We start from the raw sequence: 20,897 nt of genomic DNA, 5'->3' as shown, positions 1-20,897 counted from the left end.
CGCCTCTAGGAGGCAATACTTCCCCTCTCACAAGCACGGAGTCTGAGTGTAGCAAAATCTTTTTAATAAAGGAAGGAATCAATGCGGCATCCCATTGGAGAAACACCGCAAACAGGGTTATAACACAAACCATAAACAAAAACCCACCTCCAAATACGTTTGGCACTGTCCTTTTTCCTCTTAGGGTTTTAAGTCCAATCACCCCAAAGTCCAACAACCCAAAAGTCTCTGGTCAATGCCACCCCAGAGTTCGAGAGTTTATCTGTAGAGGTCCCTCCCCCCAGCCTAGGTAGAAAGGGGCACCTTACGTGGTCTAGGGCCAACTGCCCTGCCTCTCTGTGGGTTCTGCTTCCGCCTTCTCCACAAACTGCTCCGCTTCACCAGCCGCTCCACTCTGCTCCTCCAGCCATCCTCAGAAACTGCTCTGCTCCACCAGCTGCTCTGCTCCATGAGCTGCTCCAGTTCTCCCTGCAAACTGCTCGGCTCCACTCACTCTGTGGGCCGCTCCACCCGTCCCACAGCTACTCCGCTCTGCCAGCCGCTCCGCTGCCACCAGCTGTCCCGTGATCCGCTCCAGCCGTCCCCGCAACTGCTCCACTCCACCAGCCGCTCTGTTCCACAGTATATCTTCAGGCTCCCTCACTAGTTAGGACAGTACTCAGTGCTCTCAGCTCAATAATTTTAGCTTTTTAGTGATTTCAACTCTTAGTGATCTCAGCTCTTAGTAGGGGAGCCCCAGTGCTAGTGTACCATTAGCCCAAAGTGAATTCAGCTCAGTAACCTGTATTTAGATTCTTGAGGGAATAAAAAAATCAACTCTGACATTCCACCATGGAGAGAGAAGGGAGTAGAACTGGTGCTTCTAGCTCCACAAGGAGACTGCACCACCAGGCACAGATACCTATCCCCAGCCTGCCTCTCCTCACTGGGTTTTGGAACCCATGTCCCTTGTCTAGCAAGTACCACCCAACTGAGGGTGAGTCATTTGTCACCAAGCAGTCCCACAGCTCGGCAGTCTGGGATAGGGTAGGCGTGCCTATGCAAATACACTCTCTGAAACTCTTTCCACCAGATGTCAGGGTAGAGCTTATCCTGACTCTGCTTACATACTTAAAGGGGAAATGTGCAACATACACAGTGTGTGTGTGTCTGTCTCTGTCTGCCCTACCTCCTTTCCTGCTGCCTTGTTCAGAAGAGTGTGAGAGTTAACCCTTGAGGGCTCAGCCAACTGCTAATTCATCATTTAGCAGTAAGGCATTCCCTAGAAATATCCCACCCTCTGCCTTCTCCACCTCAACGAAGCTTCACAATCATCACTGTGTACCAGTCTTAAATTTTGTTTAAAATGTATACACACACATACACATACACACACATATACGTAATGTCTTTGGTGAAAAAAATTTCCCTGGAACCTAACCCCTTCATTTACATTAATTCTTATGGGGAAATTGGATTTGCTTAATATTGTTTTGCTTAAAGTCACATTTTTCAGGAACATAACTATGATGTTAAGTGAGGAGTTACTGTATTTTGCAGAGCACTGCCTTTCCACAGGGAGCTGTAAGGATTAGTAGGATTCAAACTTGGGGCAGTAGACAGAGCAGGTAACTAACAGCTCTACACTGCCACTTGGCAGCAGCTGTAAACAGGTTGTTCCCTGCAGCTTGCAGATCGCAGTGGATGTACACTATGAGAAGTCCAGCCTGGCCAACCTGATTTGGCAGCTTCCTGGGTGACCCTTTGGCTCCATGTAAGCCCACAGGCATACCAGGAAATGCTCAGGTGGGCTGCCATGACTGACTCTGCTCCTGGCATCAACTTTGGCTCTGACTTGAATTCTGCCCCTTGTCCTTAACCTGGCACCCTGACATCATCCTGACCTTGGCCCAGAAATCTGACTTAGAGCTACTCAAGCCCTGCCCCATGACCCTGCAAGTAGGATGGAGAGAAACTCAATGAAAGAATAGTGGCTGTGAAATGAGTCTGTGACAGAGGCATTCCCTTTTCTGCAATAACTAACTTTGAGTCCCTCCCTCTCACCCTTTCTGGAACATCATGCTAGAACCCTCAGGGAAAAAGAAGAGTCCGTGGTTGGACCACTCTGTGTATATGAGCATCTTGCTGACGTCGAGAGTAACTTTTTTAAGGGTCAGTTATACTGAAAAAAGTAAATCCCATAGTATGTAAGCAAAACAAATTTTCCCACTCTTAGAAAAATATGTTGTTAGTCTTTATATTTCCCATAAATAAAGAGTTCTGTCTTGTCCTCCCTATACAGTCTTATATTCTGGTAGGTTTTGGTTAGAATACTTCATCCGAGTTACTTTTCCTGTCCCCTAGCGCTTTCATGCTTTAAATGTTACTTCTTGCTTTGGAGAACTAGTGTCAATGCGAATACCCAGGTGAACTGAGCAATACAACCGTGTAATCACCCTGATTATTTTCACTGAATGGAGCCTGAAGTTGTTCAGAAATTAATCTTTATGAATGCTGTGAGCTCTTCTGTGAGCAATAAATATCACTGTTTCCCGTATGCAAAGTAACAAAATAAAATTATAGTTCAGCTAAAAGTGAGAATTGGTTCCTCAGACCGTAGCTCTGCCCGATTAAATGTATAACGAATGGTTTTCCTATCTAAACTGGGTAGGAACTCTGCTGATAGAAAACCTCAACCTTCCTAAGACATCCTAAGAATGGGATAGTTGCAGGAAATTTAAGTCAAGACTCTTCCTCCTAAACTCTGTACTTGTTTGTTTCATACAAATCTACAGTAGCTGTCTTTGTATGGTAAATGAAGCAGCAGGCAGGTTGCATTTATCCTATGTCAAGATGAAAAGCTGATTACACTGATGGATCGCAGATGAAGCGGAAACCTCTCAGAGATTAAATTTTGCTCTCCATGTGCCCTACATTGCAGGCTGACATAATTGTTTAATGCTGGTTGTTTTACATGTACAGTCTTTCCTCTGTCTCCTTATCAGAGCACAAATGCACCCAAAAAGTAAAATTTCTATCAGCAAAGTTTTTTAATAATTCAGCTCTCTTTTGAGAGAACATTTGAAAAAGAAAACTGTTAACTTTTCAAAGTACTTGGAACGGGTATATCCGTTTTCTGTTCTGTTCGCAGTATTTGTCTCTATGATGTGAAATAGTGATGTTATAGGCAAGGTAGTGCAAACTTGTAGGTTACTAGATGGGAGATGTCAAGTAAATCATGAGCAAACTCTCAAATTTCTGCAACTTTAAGGATTATCTGCAGCAATAGAAAAAAGTTTTAAATGAACAGAAATGATCTCTAGAATTTTAGGTAGAAGTCGCAAGTGAATGCCTTTAATAATAATTATTTTAAGATTTAATTTTGTTTATGAAAGATCTGTCCCTCACCTGTTAAGAGCTGATTTTTATCAACACATATTCATTGCAGGAAGCACCTCCATCTTTCCTTAAGTTGTGGGCCTCTAATGTTGGAGTCTTGTTAAGGAATCTAAGCAGAACCACATATGTAGCTAGACTAGCTGCTATATTTTGCCTAAGCATGAAATGTCATGGTAAGGTGGTAACATTTACAAGATCTTCAAGCATGGCGGGAATCAAAATGCCATTTTTTCCTCCCAACTTGTACAGACACTATTGCTGTCTTCCAGCAGGCTATATTAATTGCTGCTTTTAAATATTGTCTTTATAAATCATATGTGTAATAAAATAAGTGTCTTTTGCTTCTTCCCTGCTTTACTCTAGAACTGAATGTTTCAATGCACAATATCAGAAAGAGTTTTAGATAAGAAAATAGATTCTTTAGCCTACACAAGCGCAGCTTCTCTCTGGCCCGTGTTTGAGTTGAAGTAAAATAACTGTAGGGATGGTTCTTATAGCTTTAAGTGTTAGGAAGTGCCTGTGTTGTACTTTTATAGAGGAAGCAACTCAGATGGCTGGAATTTGCAGCACCGATAAAAAGATGGTCATCTCCCCAAGTGGCGCTCATCTGCCTGAAAGCCCTATTTCAATCATAACAAATAATCCTGCTCCAATTCGCCTTATTGCGGGACTCGGGGGGAGGACGATGTAACGAATGCTCCGGGAGAGCAGCAGGACGGAACTAGCCAGCCTGAGAAGCCCAGACTTTGCAGGGGAAGCTGTTTTCTGCCATGGGGCTCTAACAGCAAACCACATGAGCAGTGACTCTCACCGGACCAGAAAATACCCCAAAACCTACACACGCGTTTGTTGGCAGGGAGGAGAACGGGTGGCGATGGAGGGATAGTCCCTGGGGGGCAGGGGAAACTGCTCTGCCCTGGGGCTTATCACTCCGCCGCTCCCTTGTTTCGGGGATTTTGGCTGCTGTCGCCTGGGCCCCATCCAGTGCTGCGCCGCTTGGCTCCCGCGTCAAGCCAGGAGCCTGAGGCAGCTGCCCCGGCACTGGCTGATCCCCTCTTTGTGGAGCTGCCCCGCGCGGGCTCCTTTGCTGCGAATGAGCGCGGCGGCGAGACTGGGGCAGGCTTTCAATGCCAGGCGGCAGCGGTCACCCAGAGGAGGAGGACAGGAGCGGGATTAGCGTGGGGGCAGCAGCCGCCGCAGCAGCGGGACTGGGCAGCGCCTCTCTGCACCTGCAGGAGCAGCCGCAGCAGAGCCGAGGGCTGCGCGTCTTCCAAGGTAACAACCCTTCCCCTGTCTGTCTGTCTGCTCCGCTCGGTGCGTCAGCTTCCCGGCAGCGGCGACTCCTGCCACAGCGCAGGGCTGCCCACTCGCCCGCAAGAAACTTCGGGTTTATTCTCAGTCTCCCCTCGAGTGCAGAACAAGGGGGAGAGAAAATCTCTATTGCCAGCGCTCTCCTAGTGCTGCTGCGACTGCGGCTGCTTTAAAAATAGCTCCTGGGCAGAGGCAGAGGCAGAAGCAGGGATCTCTCTTTTGCCTTTATTAGTTTCCCTTGCAGCCCTGTTAGCTTCTCCCCACCTCCTACCAGCTGTGCTAAGGCAAGATGTCGCTGGGTTATTTTTGTTTGTTTCTGAAAACTGTTAGAATTGTATGAGGTCCCTTCCCTCTTCTCCTGCTGCAAGACGAATGCAGCAAGGCTTGGACTGGAGGGATGATTACAAGTCCCCCCATGTAGCGGGCTTTGATGGATGCAAATCCCTTCGTGCACTGGGGAGGGTTGGTGACTAGAAGGCACATGATTAATGTTTACAGCATTCAAACAATCTGTTATCCTCAGTGTGTAGGATTTGGGAGGAACAACCGTAGAAAATAGGAGACGCCTCAACTCTGTCCTGTGTAAGGTTATATGTGAAGTCCTGGTGTATATACTTACCCATAACTTTGTTTTCTCTCTCTCTCTCTCTCTCTCTCTCTTTTAAATTAAGAGGCCAAAAAAAAAAAACCCCTAGAAAAAATCCTAGATCAACACTGTGTTATCAACAGTTTATTGGCAAAACATTGTCATTTCTCTACCCTGGGGTCCTCCTAACACACATGACAAAGGCCATGTGTATGTAGGTAATTAAAATAGATTCTCCTTTCCAAAGCAGGCTATTATATTAGTTGAGACATTGTTCCAGTGGCCAGAGCATTGGTCTGGGGACCAGAAATATCCAAGTTCTAAATCCTAGCTCAGATGTTGTGTCCTTATATGGCTTTGTGCAATTCACTTAGCCTGTCTCCTCATCTGTGAAGTGTGTGTGTGTGTGTGTGTGTGTTGGGGAGTAACAAAATGTTTCCCTGCTGTCTTGGACCTCTTTAAAGATGAACTGATGGAAAAACAATAATTTAGTCCACAAACAGTGGGAAAAAATGATCCAAATCCTGTATGATATTACTGAGCATCATAAAGCATCCATTATCTGATTGTGTATAGAACACTTTGAGAAGTGATATGCATGTGCTAATTATTCATTGTAATTGTATAATAATACATGAACACTCTTATTTGTAGAACTATATCAATAATACAAGCAAGTATTAAAATAAGTTAAACATATGTAATTTTCTGAAATGTTTATCTTTCAGGCAGAAATAATCCAAGTTTGGCTTCAGCTTGGAGATGAATTGATTTGTTTTGGCAAGTTTCAGCAGAAACTATTCAGCCATTTTTGATTAGAGGGAAAATGGGAGGGAGGAAGAAGTATCAGTGTTTCATTTTTAGAAAATAAAAAAACTACTACTTCTTTCTTTCTTTTTAATGGCTTTCCAACCAAAATGTCTGGGGCTAGGAAATTGATGTTTGATATGAAATTGGCCTTTTTTGAGAAGTACCTTCTAAGGTTCCAGTAAAAATTCATTTTGACTTGACTGAGATATGCGCCTTTGAAAATCAGGTTCTATGCACCTGGAATACATTTCCCTATATTTTTTCACAAAGTTTGTAAAGTGCACAGCTATGTGTGCATGGCTAAGTTAACTGGATAGTGAGAAGTTAGCAGTTGACATAGGGTTTCTTAACACTTTGGAAAGTATGTTGGGACGGAGGCATACAAATCTATAGAAGCATGGATAAAGGTAAAATATTTCTGTGAACGTTATGTCCCACATTCAGTCAAACATTTGAAAGAAAAATGAGAATATCCTAGAAACACTTCACTTCAAAAAGAAGCTCAGCATCTAAATGACTTATTGTCCTACTGCAGAGCTTTATCTCAGTCCATTCCCCTTTACAAGGTGTGCAGGAACCCTGGCTGTCCCTGTGCACTCAGACCAGTAGGATTCACAGAAGGGAGCCCAACTCTTTAGAAGTTGCACAACTAGATGAGCCCGCAAGGATAAATACCAAAGGTAATGACTTGCTCAGAGGCATTAGCTTTATGATATTGTTATTAATTTATTTCAGTAAAGTGTAAACTCTTACTAAAAAAAATACTGAACCATTTAATATTACAAAGATATGGGAAAGCTGATCAGATCCACACACAGAATGAGAATACTGATGCATTGTTTTGTGTCATCAGGTAGGCAAAGAATGACAGTTCCTGCAGCCCCAATGACAAAGAACACTTCAAATATTGTTAACTGAATACATGTAAATGTAAAGGGTTAGTATAATGTCAGGTCTTTGATGAGGAAATCTTTTCTAAGTTCTGAAGATACTTATATGCATAAGTGTTTATAGGATAAGAACCCCAGGCTGCAAAGTAACATCATAAACCCCAATCCTTTTATTTATTTATTTATTTGTTTATTTATTTTTGATGGGAGGAAATAAGGTGGAAAGTATGGATAATCACTTTTGAATATTTTTTTTTAAATTTAAGGTTCTAAGATGAGCCATCTTTCTGACTTAAAGGAAATGTATTTAGTATGCAGTATTTATGTAAGGGCTGAATGGAAAAAAAATTCCTATTGTTATATGTACTTCTAGTACTATCTCTTCCAAGACTTACTTTCTCTTCCCCCTACCTTCCCTCTGAACTCTCTAGCGCTTTCACAAATGTGTTTGTTAGCTTTAATCCTGCTTCATCTATTTTGGCAGGAACTGGGATACATGGAAGAGCATTCTTCTGTTGAATGAGCTAAGCTCTGATATTATGACTTAAGTGTGTATTTGACCATACTTAATCAATTACATAACTCATGTTTGTAGACTACATTCTATTGACTTTTGTTGTTACTTTGATAAGCAGTGAAATAAAAAGGCCAAAGATCTTTTTAATAGGAAATAGGGAGTCCTTTTGCCTGTGTGTCATGCAGCTGTCAGAGGACTATAATGTGCTTATGTTTTGTGGACTCAGTGACTGGAGCATGAGCCCTAACTGTGTAAAATTTATATTAGGATTGCATCAATGTACTTATTCCTTTATTCCCACTTCACTTGCTGTTTTCTGCTACTCATCATTGCTTTTAATAGCTGGCATTTGCTGGTGGTGGCTGACAGGCTTTCTGTACTTTCATGTTTCTTCATTGAGTCATTTAGGCAGGGCCGGCACTTCCATTTAGGCGACCGCACCAGGATTTGGGGGGGCGGCATTTTGCCAGCCTCGACATCAATTTGGCGGCAAGGGGTCCTTCCGCGCTCCAGGTCTTCAGCGGCAATTCTGCGGCGGGTCCTTCACTCGCTCCAGGATCCGCCACCGAAATGCCCTGAAGACCAGGAGCATGGAATGACCCCCTCTCCCCCGCCGCAGAATTGCCACCAACGACCGGGAGCGGGGTCCTCCAAAAACCCTGACGTTGTTCCTACATTTAGGGATAAGCATAATCTAGGGGCCGGTACGTCATTTTAATGACACACTTAGGAATACTATTATCCCTCCACATCAAGCAAACATAACCAGGAAACTCTATACTTACAATTATTATTATTCCTGATCAGGTGCACAACTCAGGGCCCTACTCTGCTCAACTTTCTTCTACAGCAGCAGATCTTACATCTCTCTGTAGCCGTAGTGGTAGCTAGATCCCCTCAGAGTTACATTCTTCCCTCGCTTTAAGAGGTGGTCATGTAAAGCTTACCAAGCCATTCTCAAGTTAGTGTCTGTGACATCTGTTAGTCTATAAGGTGCCATAGGACTCTTTGTCGCTACTCACTCAGTGACACTGAGCATGTTAGGGTATAGTAACTCTCAGGGCCTTTGCTGATTGGGATGAGAAAAGAGCAAAGAACAGGAAGTAGTGCTGCCCAGGTCCCTGTGCAAGCAGCTATATCTCCTAGCTGTACAGTATGTGCCAGTTTTCTCCTCTGCCCCTTTCCACAGCTGGCTGCACTTCCCATCATTCTGTTGGCTACTCAGTCTCATTTACATCAGGTTTATACAGCCTTATAAGGAGTTACTACACCAGCAGGCCATATATATTGAAATAATTGGGCCCTTGGTAAAGAAACTCCTGGGTTCAAGAGCAGTAGACTCAATACACTAGTGCTCCAGTCTGAAAACACATTTATGGTTAACCTTAAACACATGAATAGACCCATATGAAGTTTCCAATTGACACTAGGTCCTCAGCATGGAAACTAGAGAAGAGATCTCTGAAGATCCAGGGGGTCAAATAAAACAGAGATGGATGGCTGTGAAGTGGTGGAACTCCTTGCCAGAGAATGTTGTGAAGGCCAAAACACTAACAGGGTTCAAACAAGAACTAGATAAGTTAATGGAGGATAGGTCCATCAATGGCTATTAGCCAGGATGGGCAGGGATGCTGTCCCTAGTCTCTGTTTTCCAGAACCTGAGAATGGGCAACAGGGGATGAATCACTTGAGGATTACCTGTGCTGTTCATCCCCCCTGAAGCACCTGGCATTGGCCACTGTTGGAAGACTGCATACTGAGCTAGATGGACCATTGATCTGACCAAGTATGGACGTTCTTATGTTCTTACAAAAATAATCCTAACAATAGTATTGGTCAATTACTAGATGGAATATAATAATGTCAGTAATAATGTAGAAAAGGTTGCCATGTTCAATAAATATTCCTATTCTGTGTTTAGGGAAAAAAAACAGAGGTGGTCAAATCATATAATGAAATAATTTACATTACAATAGTACCTCAAAGAGGTGTCAAACAGCAGCTACTAAAGTTAGACATTTAAGATACAGTAGGTCTGGATAATTTACATTCAAGAATTTTTAAAAGAGCTGGCCAAGTAGCTTGCTGGGGTATTATAATTCACTAACTCTAGGAACACATGGGAAGTTTCAGAAGATTAGATTGTGGTAATATATTAAAAGGGTAAACAGGATGACCTAGGTAATTTTAGACCTGTCAGCATGACATTGATTCCAGGCAAAATAATGGAATGACTGATACCATGCTCAATTAATAAAGAATTGAAGGAAGGTAATATAATACTATAAACATGGGTTTATGGAAAACAGAACCTGGCAAATGTAATCTCAAAAAAAAAAAAAGATATCCAGTTCAAGTCTGGTTAAGGTAATAGTGTTGGCATAATATACTTATAGATTTCTGAAAATTGACCAGAAATAACAAATAAAATAATCAGTCAGAAGTACCCAGTTCCCTACAAAAGGACTAAAAAAACCCCCAGATAGGATACTACAGTTTTACATTGTTTTCTCTGTTAGAAGTGTCAGATTTTAATTCACTTTTGTTTTTGTTTTTGTTTTTTACTTTTTGTTGGTAACACAGTCATTCTGTCAGGAGACAAAACATTATATTTGAGACATGGACAGAGGCCTGTACAAGCTGTTGCAGTAGGTCTAATTCAGCTTTTATCTTGTTTATGTTACTTGAAATATCAGCTGAATAGTAACCAACATATCTTTTCTAAATAAGACCTCCATACCTACAGGCAAAAATGTTTCCTCTTGCCTGTAATTAATTTTTGCCTCAATTTGTGAGGTCAGCTGAATATTGTCCACATGCTCCTCCTGTGCATGTACCCAGAGATGACTATATGTTTTGCATTTCAAAGTCTCTTATGATTGTGAGCATTTGGCTTATGTATTGAAGGGGAATTTATACTTCACAGTATTTTTTCAAACTCGCTTTGATTAGAGCATATTTATTGTCCTAGATCATAAACAGCAAAGCACAGCATATCCATTCAATACTGTTGTTGAGGAACAAATCCCACATTCATTTTAAAATCATAACATCAGTTTAATTTCAAGATTTCTGAAAAATACTCCCTTCTGGCCTAGAGGCATTTCAAGCCTTTTTAAACTTCCAACAGTTTCAGCATATGGTCAGCATACAGATTGGTTGCCAGGAACCTCCAAGTTCTACTATTGTCTTTGACACTAAATCCCATGTTCCTCAATCTTTGTTCCTTAGTTATCCCACAAGCAAAACAGAGATAAAGGCAGCTAGGGATGGCATGAGGATGAGTTTAATGTTTGTCAAAGATTTTAAATCCGTCAAAGCAAGGTGCAAAGCACCCTGCCCCTTGCAGCCAGAATACAATTGTACAGCAGGGCTAGAAGGGCAGCCTCACTCCAGGAGGTGCTGTAGTACCAATTAGCTGGGGACATGGCATCTTTAAAGAGAGAGGGTCTTACTGGTCAGTACATGGTCTCGCAAAAAGACCCTAGATTAGTTAGCTGGGGTTTTCAACAGCCGCTGGAAGCGGGCCTCTCATTCCTTCATCAGCAGTGCTGCAGAAGAAACGTTAATAATGAAATATTTCCAGATATTCAGTCTAAATATTATAGGCAGAGCTGGTACTTTCCATTATAACAATGTTTTCATATGCTTAGAACTTGAAAATTTCCATGCCAGGTGTGTCGCAGGCTGAATTTTTTTGGGAAAAAAATGTTTAGACTGTTAGAAAATTCTTAAAACCATTTTGTTGACCCCTTGATGTTATCAGGGATGTGCCTTTTGCTCTCTCTGAAAAAATCTACCCAAATTTGGCCAAGCGATGAGCCTGTGAAAATTGGCAGCTAAATTCTCTGAAGATTTTACCTATACTGGGTATATTGCAGCCCATGGTACAGGAGTGAAGCAGAACTTTAGCTGCAAACTGATTCTGGGCACAGAAACTGGGAGCAGAGAGACTGCCTCACCTGAACTCTCAATGCTGTTCCTGCTAGTGCCCAGGCTGGGAGATGGAGAAGGAGAAAAACTGACTGGAATGCAGGGTTCGAGAGGACGGGGAGTGTGCAGCAGCTGAGCCAGAGCGCCTGAGAAGGGACTGGTGGCATGTGGGTAGGGGAGAGTATGTGATGGGATCCTGAGAAAAGGTTGGGCGGGGAGGGCTGGGATTGGGAGGAGAAGCTGTGGGAACTTGAACTGGGATGTGAAGTTGAGGTGGGTGAAGGAAGGAGTGTGATGAAGGGTGGGTGATTGGGAGGCTAGCGCACCTGGTAAATTAACAAATCTCTTGCAGTGAATTAAGATTAATATGGTGGTGAACTCTAAGGCCTGGTCTACGTGTAAACATTTTATGGGCATATCTATGTCAATTAGGCATGTGAAATTTATTTATTTATGATGGTTTAAAGCCCTAGTGTAGATGCAGTTACAGGGGTCTAAAAGTGCTTATGTCAGTGTGTCATTGAATCAGAATAAACTGTGCCAGCATAAGTACTTCTATAACAATATAACTGTGCCTATACTAAAGGTGCTTTGCCAGTTTGTATAATTAAAGTGATAAAGCCCCTCTAATGTAAACAATGCCTTAAATAACAAATCTTGTTGTGTACTTCCAAAGTATTTTGTGGGTATGTGCCCAGCAGTCTCCTTCCTCTTTCTTCTTGGTAGTCCATTGATCTGATGATGACAAATCTGAGCAAATCATCTATTGTTGATCTCATGGTGTGCCCTTTGATGGCTATACAAGCCAATTCTAGAGGTGCACATTTTGCTGCAGATGATGCATGGGAAGTTCGCAGTCAGTGGGTTGTGCGCTGCTGGTGCTCTGTGACGTCATTCGCGTGCCTCTTGTAGACGTCGGCAGCGGTCTTCCTCAAAGGCGATGCAGGTATTTCTGACTGTTGCACGCCACTTGTTCTGTCGCTGGCAGCATCCTCAAGGTCCCTGGGCTTGATACTGCTATACTGCAGATTGGCTTTGATGGTGTCCTTGTAACGTTTCCGTGGATGACTTATATGCCAGATGCCGTGGGAGAACTCACCATAGAGAAGCTGGTGGGAGATTCTGTTGGCACGCATGCGGATGATATGACCAGTCCAACGTAGCTGTGACTTCATGATCATCATTTCGATGCTTGTCATCTGGGCTCTCTCGAGGACCTCAAGATTGGGCACTTTGTCTTGCCAGCGGATCTTCATGATGTTGCGGAGGCAATGCATGTGGAATGCTTCAAGCTGCTTGATGTGACGCCTATATAGTGTCCATGTTTCACACCTGTACAAAAGAGATGAAAGAACAGCAGCTCTTTACACAAGCAGTTTTGTTGACATCTGGATGTTGTAGTGGTTTAAAACTTTGACATGCAGATAGCCAAGTGCCTGGCTTGCTTTGGATATTCGTTTGTTGATTTCATTATCCAGTGATCCATCACTGGATATGACACTACCCAGGTATTTAAAGTTCTCCACTACTTTAAGCTGAGTGCCATCAATGGAGATACTCAGGACTGAAGCATTTGATCCAGGTACAGGTTGATGGAGAACTTCTGTCTTTCCGAGGCTGATAGTTAGTCTGAAGAGTTGCGAGGCCTTGGCAAACTTGTTGACAATATGCTGAAGATCATTTTCAGTGATCATTTTCAACTACAAAACGAGTTTCTTCTCCCTTAGTTTTCACACCTCAACTGCTAGAACAGGGCTTCATCCTCCCTAACTGAACTACCTCATTATCTCTAGCTTGCCTGCATATGTATACCTGCCCGTGGAAACTTCCACTACATGCATCTGATGAAGTGGGTATTCACCCACGAAAGCTCATGCTCCAAAGCATCTGTTAGTCTATAAGGTGCCACAGGATTCTTTGCTGCTTTTACAGACCCAGACTAACATGGCTACCCCTCTGATAGATGACATCATTTTCAGTGTGAGCCATGAGGGCACAGTCGTCAGCAAAGAATGCCTCAAGAAGGAGTTTCTGCACTGTCTTAGTCTTTGCATTCAGGTGACAGAGGTCAAAAAGTGAACCATCATGCTGGTATTTCAAATATATACCTCAATCCAGATCTTTCATTGCATGGTTAAGGATGCATGCAAAGAACAGGTTAAATAAGACAGGAGCGAGAACACATCCTTGTTTCACGCCATTGGTGATGTTGACGGAGGCAGATGTGGCTCCATCAGAGAATACTTTGCCTGTCATGTTGTCATAGTCTCCTTCCTAATACTGCATTAAAGACCCAACTTCCCAGAAAAAGAAACTCCCCCATGACCAGGAGTGAATTAGGGGCAGAATGGGCCCGCCAGAAGTGATGGAACTGCTCTGAGGCAATAAGCCACAAATGGTATTCCTGGCAACACCTGGAACTGGAGCCTCACCAAAGACCTCTCAGGGGCAACGTATAAAGGCTCAAACCAAAGGGAGAAAGGACTCCTCCTCTGGGAGCAGCGGCATGCCTTGGCATCCCTCTGACCTCTCTGGACCCAACCTCTGAGAACAGGGGAAAGGGAGTCTGTACAAAGGGAAGTCTAAGGATAAAGTGCTGACAAAGTATAAAGGGGCACATGAAAGAACACGGAAGGAAACATTTGGGGCATAGGAGAGGGGAAGAATGGAGGCTGAACTGCAAATCTAAACTGGAATTCGAGAGTTACAGTAACAGAGGGAAAAGGAAAAACTGGGTATCCTTTCTCCAGTTCCTGTGGGTGTGTTATCTGTCTAGAGGCTCATCATGCAAACAGGACCCTGCTCTTGTAGAGAGTCTCATGTGAAGTCAACAGAGCTATATGTGGGAGTAAGTTTCTGCCCCTGGAGATCAGTTTGCAGAATTGAGCCCTTCAGTTGTAAGCGTTTTTGTGTGTCTGTAAAGTACTTTACAGGGCTGCAGTATACACAATACTACTGTTAATGCAGGCAACATTGGTGGGCATCCCATCTGACAATGAGGCCAACAGAATTGAGGAAAGCATCATTAGTTACTTCAGACTCTGTATTGGGAGCCCTTGATATCAGCTGGACTAGGTGCTGACAGAAGGCATGTATGATGAGCCCTCCCAGAGTGACTGTTGGAATCTTTTGCCCTCCTGTACAGGAGCCTCGAGTACTTGATATGTTCCTGGCACCAGGCAGAGTCTGCTTAATGCCCATCTGCTCTTGCCTCTGAAATATTCCAGGAGTGAACATTCCTGCTGCTCTGGGATATATCATGGAGGATGATATACTTCGACTACATATGGATCAACCCCCTGGTGTGGTCAGTGGGCCAGGTGGCTGGTCTTAGAGCAGGATCCACATTCACTTATATTGATCAAAAGAGTGTGGTGCAAAACTGTACTGATGTAGTCAGTGCACCTTGGTAATTCTGGTGAAAACAGGAGGATGGGGACCTTTGTTATTGAATAATGGTCAGGAAGAAAAGGGTTTCGTGCACTGTGGAACTGGGGGTGGAGGCCTATTGAAACTTGAGACCTGGTACACATCCCTTACTCCCATCCACACCACAAACTGACACAGGTACAGAGCTCTGCCATAGCCTGAGGCAAGTAGTTACCTATACTTCTCGAGCATGCTAGCTTGTTCACCATCTACTTCCCTTCAGACATATGATTCTGGGGTTTAGATGTGAATAACAGCAGGTTATGGAACAGCCATGTATGTGGATATATATATAGTCATTAGTGCTAGTGTAGATGTATTCTTAGTGGCATTAAGGCTCTTGGGGTTGAAGGGAGTGCTAGCAACCCTATTGTCATAAACAGATGGTTAAGGGTTAATGTCTCTTTTACCTGTAAAAGGTTAAGAAGCTCAGTAAACCTGGCTGACACCTGACGATAGGACCAATAGGGGGACAAGATACTTTCAAATCTTGGTGGAGGGAAGTCTTTGTTTGTGCTTTTTGTGTTGTTCGTTGTTTGCTCTTGGGGCTAAGAGGGACCAGACGTACACCCAGGCCTTCCCAATCTTTCTGAATCAGTCTTTCAGGTTTCAAAATTGTAAGTAATAGCCAGGCAAGGCAGATTAGTCTTATGTTTGTTTTCTTAACTTGTAAATGTGTCTTTTTGCTGGAAGAATTTTTACCGCTGTTTGCTGTAACTTTGAATCTAAGGCTGCGGGGAGGGTCCCTCTAGTCTATATGAATCTGAGTACCCTGTAAAGCATTTTCCATCCTGATTTTACAGAGAGAACTTTTCTTTCTTTCTTTTAATTAAAAGCTTTCTTTTTAAGAACCTGATTGATTTTTCCTTGTTTTAAAATCCAAGGGATTGAGTCTGAACTCACCAGGGATTGGTGGGGGGAAAGAAAGGGGGAGGATGGTTAATTCCTCCTTGTTTTAAGACCCAAGGAGTTTGGGTCTGGGTTCCCCAGGGAAGGTTTTGGGGGAACAGAAAGTGTGCCAGACACTAAATTCTGGCTGGTGGCAGCGTACCAGATTTAAGCTTTAAAGTGTTCATGCAGGTCCCCACTTTTTGTACCCTAAAGTTCAAAGTGGGGGAAAAACCTTGACACCTATAAAGTGTTTTACTACTTGACCTCTGTTGTGACTGCAAGTTGTTTCCCTGTGTAACTAGATGTCTTGGAAAGCTGAAAAGATTGATTGTGAGGGTGTGGAGCAAAGGAGAGTAAAAGAGAGACAGTAAGGGAAGGAAGAGTTCAGGAAAAGATGAAGGGCTGGTCTACACTATGGGGGGAAATCGATCTTAGATACGCAACTTCAGCTACATGAATAACGTAGCTGAAGTCGAATATCCAAGATTGGATTACTCACCCATCCTCACCGTGCGGGATCGATGTCGGCGGCTCCCCCTGTCGATTCCGCAAATCCTTTGGGGTTGGTGGAGTTCCGGAATCGATATAAGTGCGCTCGGGGATCGATATATCGCGTCTAGATGAGACGCGATATACCGATCCCCGAGCAATTGATTTTAACCCGCCGATACAGCGGGTAGTCTAGACGTAGCCGAAGGCTGAAAAAGAAACTAAAGAAGGAATAAATCAACTGGGGTAGGGGAAAGGAGAAATAAAATGAGAAAACGAGATGCACGGGCAAGACTACAGCAGACGATTATACACAAGCAAGATGATGGATATTCATTCTTTCTTATAGGCCAGAAAAATACAGTTGTACCCGTTTGCTTTTTATTTTACTTGTCATTGGTCTCTTCCAATTTTTTTCTACTCCCTGTCTTTGGATGACCTCATTTACAATAAGAGCCTTCAATTACCATCTCTACTCAGCTTCCAGTGCACTTCCAGTTCAGTTTGCTTTAATGTTCCCTGTGTTGTCTTCTCTTAGAAGTGATCCCTACACTTTCTAATGTCACCCTTGCACAGGGGCATCCTACTTCACCCTATATCTATGCAGCCTCGCACTCTCCTCCTTCTAATCTGCCTCAGCACAACAGCTGATTTAAAAATTTTCAACCAAAAATTTTCCCTCTACATATGAGAATTAGTCAAAAATTATTTTTTTCATTAGGAAATATGACTGTAGATGAAATTTTTGGATGGCACATTTAGAAACAAAGCAAAATTTGTTTAATAGACTGAAATTTTTAAAATCTTTAGATTTTTTCCATGTTGTTCCCCTTTTTCACCACTGAAGGTGATAGAATGAATGATAGCCAAGATTTTGTTTTCTTTTTTTCCTTTATCCAATCTAACTTTTCAAAACTTCCAACTTTGGAATAGTTACAGTGTGGCAAAAAGAAAAATGAAATTCTATAATGCTTTTATTGCATAACTTTTTTTTAAAGTTGGAGAAAATTAAAAAAAAATACAGTGATGAAAAATTCTGGACATTATTTACTTTATTGCACCTCATCGCAAAAAGAGAGGTGGAGGAAAAGGGGAGAAAAAGGTGGGAAGGGAAAGAGATTGTTGAAGTTTTTAGTTCTCCCCCAATGGGGAAATTTTCAAAAGTATTTTGACAAAAAATTTTTGACTAAGTTCACTTCTTGCAGTTAGTGATTGAGGACTGACTTCCATCCAAATTGAAATTAACCAAATTAATAAAAAAAAAAGGAGAGAAATATCACGGATGGCATTTTTAAAGCACACGCATATTTTACTGTTGGAATCCTTGCACTCCTTTGTTGATATCATCCCCTGCTGTCTTGTGTATAATTTACACAGGAAGCCCTCAAAGCAAGGGCATGTCAGTGTCTTTTTGTCTCTGAAGTGTAATGGAAACCTAAGGTCAGAGGTGAAAGTAAGGTAGTATGGGCCGGTATGGTGTACCGGCAAGAGCCGGTATGCCGTGCTGGACTGGACCGGCTTCCCTAGGCTGGTGCTTTAACGGATCTGGGGCTCCCTGCAGCAGCCAGAGCCCCGAGCTCTTTAAATAGCCTCCAGAGCCCCGCTGCTGCTACCCCCAGGCTTGGGCAGTGATTTAAAGGCCCAGGGCTCCTGCCGCTGCGAGGAGCCCTTTAAAACACCGTCTGAGCCCTACCACTTACCTGGGGCTTAGGCAGTGGGGCTCGGGCAGTGCTTTAAAGGGCTCAGGGTTCCTGCCGCTGCAGGAAACCCTTTTAGGCACCGCCGGAGCCCTGCCGCCTACCCTGGGGCTCAGGCATCGCTTTGAAGGGCCCAGGGCTCCTGCTACTGTGGGGATCCCCGTGCCCTTTAAAGTGCCGCCCAAGCCCAGCTGCCGGAGCCCCCGGGTAGCGGCGGCAGGGCTCCGTCAGCAATTTAAAGGGTCTGAAGTTCCACTGCAGTAGTGGCGGCCAGAGCCCCAGGCTCTTTAAATCGTCCCTTAGCCCCAGGGCTCCCAGCCGCCTCTGCAGCTGGTAGCTCCAGGGGTGATTTAAAGGCTCTGGGGCTCCCAGCCACAGCTGGAGCCCCAGGGCCTTCAACTCTTGATTTAAAGGCCCCACCTCAGGACTCCGGCATACCCGCAAGCCCTTTAATTTACTTTCACCCCTGCCTAAGGTGCGGCACATATGATGTTTATTATGAGATACATGAAACAGCAATGTTCCGCTTAAGGGATGCAATCAAACTGAAATATAGTTAAGGTTTTTTAAAATATAGATTTTTGTAATACTTGAATCTCCCATATTACTTTTTGTGATTTTACCATCTGTTTTATATTATTCTAAAAGTGTTTTTGTTTCCCTGTTGCTCAGTGAAAGACCAAAATGAACAAAATGGAGAACTTATGGGGACATAGTAAAACTGACTATATATAAGTGCTGATAAAGACACACAGGAAAAATTGAATGATATATTATGGCACCAAACAAAGGACTGAAGCTCTCTGCAGCCAAGCGAAGCTAACTATTCAGATTACAACAAAATCTATTTGTTTTAGGATAGCCGTGGAAGAAAGCTTAAATATCACTGACTAACTACTGAGAATGATGTGAGGCATTGATAATGGATATCAGATAACTGATTGAGGAAATTGCAAGCTTACATAGCCTATCTGGCTCAACAAAGTGTGTAGGTATCTTCAAATATCTTGTCAGAACATTTGAGGAACTGGTCTTGAAATGAGATAAACTGACCAGGGTCCTGATTGATCACATTTTTTGCTATGGTGGGGAAAAATGGAGTGTATTTCACTGAAGACAAGGTTGAAGTATCTGTTAAAAAGGTTCCTTTTTTTCATTGTTTGTCACTGAAAAGCACAGTGCAGAGAAGTTTCAGAGTGGTAGCTGTGTTAGTCTGTATCAGCAAAACTACAAACGTTTTTTCTCCTTCTGATAGTAGCCCACCTTAATTGATTAGAGTTGGTATGGCAACCCCCATTTTTTCATGTTCTATCTATCTACTGTATTTTCCATTGAATGCATCTGATGAAGTGGGTTTTAGCCCACGAAAGCTTATACCCAAATAAATTTGTTAGTCACCAAGGTGCCACAAGTACTCTTGTTCTTTGTGCAGAGAAGTATGTTCTGTACTTAGGATGAAAAATATACTGTATGTTAACACAAGTACACTTGTTCTTGCGTACTAAACCAATAATTCTATCCACTTCTCTATGAAATGGTGGTACAATATGTAGACTTTGTGTTCGACACTAGAGTTTTATGTGTAAGTGTTGACAACATGCATACAATACTTCCATAGCTTAAGGTGAACATTAAGAAATGTATGGTGATTGCTTTGAGTCAGTGTTTTCCAAGAGTTGCCATATAGTTGTATCTGGAAAATGGTAGCATTATCCTACAGTTAAAATGGGAAATAACTGCAATGTCTTAGACAGTGAGGTATGATAATTGTTGGCAGATATTGACCTTCTAATAGCAACCACAGAATGGAAGGAAAAAATATTACCTGTTAAAGACCAGTATGAGCCAATGTATTTCTGGCTTTGCATTGTTTGACAGATTTAATGTTTATTAGTGAATATTTGAAAATAAACGATACAGAGAGTTTAAAGCATCAGTTATTGTTTCATCGGGGATATCATACAGACTACGGGGTAGGAGTCAGTATTTTGGTATTGGGCAGCATATACCATATACAGTCTGTCATGTCCCCAATGCGGGGTGAACGGTGGGTGAGATCAAGATACAGTCGGGAGGCAGTGAGTGTGCATCGCTCATACAAATAGGTTACAGACAGTCGTGGGAATAAAGGAGCGAGCTGGGTGATGAGGATAGGGCGACCCTCACATAGTGGAGTTTGGTTTGGTGGGTTCAGGGCTCAGGGGATAGAGTCCAATGGGGGAGTGTGAAAATCTCCTCCCCCCTTCGGGAGCACGGAGTCACGCCCGCTTACTCCTGGTATTGGCGGTGACCGGTGACGTGCTCCATGTAGATGTCTCTGGACCATCTGATAGTGTCCGAGACCATCAGGCGTCTCATGAGCTGCGCGTAGCGACGGCCTACCCCACAGGCCCGAAGCACGCGTTCATTACAAGGGTCCCAGGCGCCCAGGGCCCCAACAATCAGGGCGTCGGTATAGACCTCGTAACCCTTTGACCGCAGAGTGTCCGCCAAGGGGGTGTATTTTTCGAGCTTTCGGGCTCGGGCCTCGTGGAAGGCCAGGGTCCTGTTCTCGAAAGGAACCGTCACATCAACGAGGATAATCTTTTTTTGAGCCTCGTCCGTGACGACGATGTCTGGGCGCAGTGGGCTGTCGGTGCCAGGGACGGTGCGGTTGGTGACTTTTTCTCCCAGGTGCGGAGCAATGGCCTTTACCAGACGGTCCTGGATGGCGTTGTGACGCAGCTGCCAGGCTCTGGCGTGGGGCTTGCAGCTGCACAGGACGTGGGGCAGGGTCTCCATGGTGTACCCGCACTTCCTGCAGCGCTTGTCTCGGTTCCCGTGGCGGACGGCTCCGTTGAGCGGGACGCAGTTTAGTCTGGCGCGGTGTATGAAGCGCCAGTCAGCGAAGCGCATGAAGCTGCCTGAGTGGAGGAAGTGGTTGCTGGAGTCCCACTTGCTGGTGACCTCGAAAACCTTGCCCTGGT

General features: G+C 43.6%; 1 long non-coding RNA gene across 1 annotated transcript; it reads right to left on the bottom strand.

The window, feature by feature from the left end:
- Positions 1–1,040: 1,040 nt before the first annotated feature.
- On the bottom strand, positions 1,041–19,882 carry LOC115650052. The gene is made up of 3 exons (XR_003999991.1): positions 19,808–19,882; positions 16,683–16,691; positions 1,041–1,051 (listed from the first exon to the last, which is right to left on the bottom strand). It is a non-coding gene; the product is annotated as an uncharacterized LOC115650052 (long non-coding RNA).
- Between the last annotated feature and the right edge of the window lie 1,015 nt (positions 19,883–20,897).

Source organism: Gopherus evgoodei, chromosome 4, assembly GCF_007399415.2.
Source record: "Gopherus evgoodei ecotype Sinaloan lineage chromosome 4, rGopEvg1_v1.p, whole genome shotgun sequence".
Taxonomy (NCBI): domain Eukaryota; kingdom Metazoa; phylum Chordata; order Testudines; family Testudinidae; genus Gopherus; species Gopherus evgoodei.
This window is presented reverse-complemented; position numbering and strand designations above follow the sequence as displayed.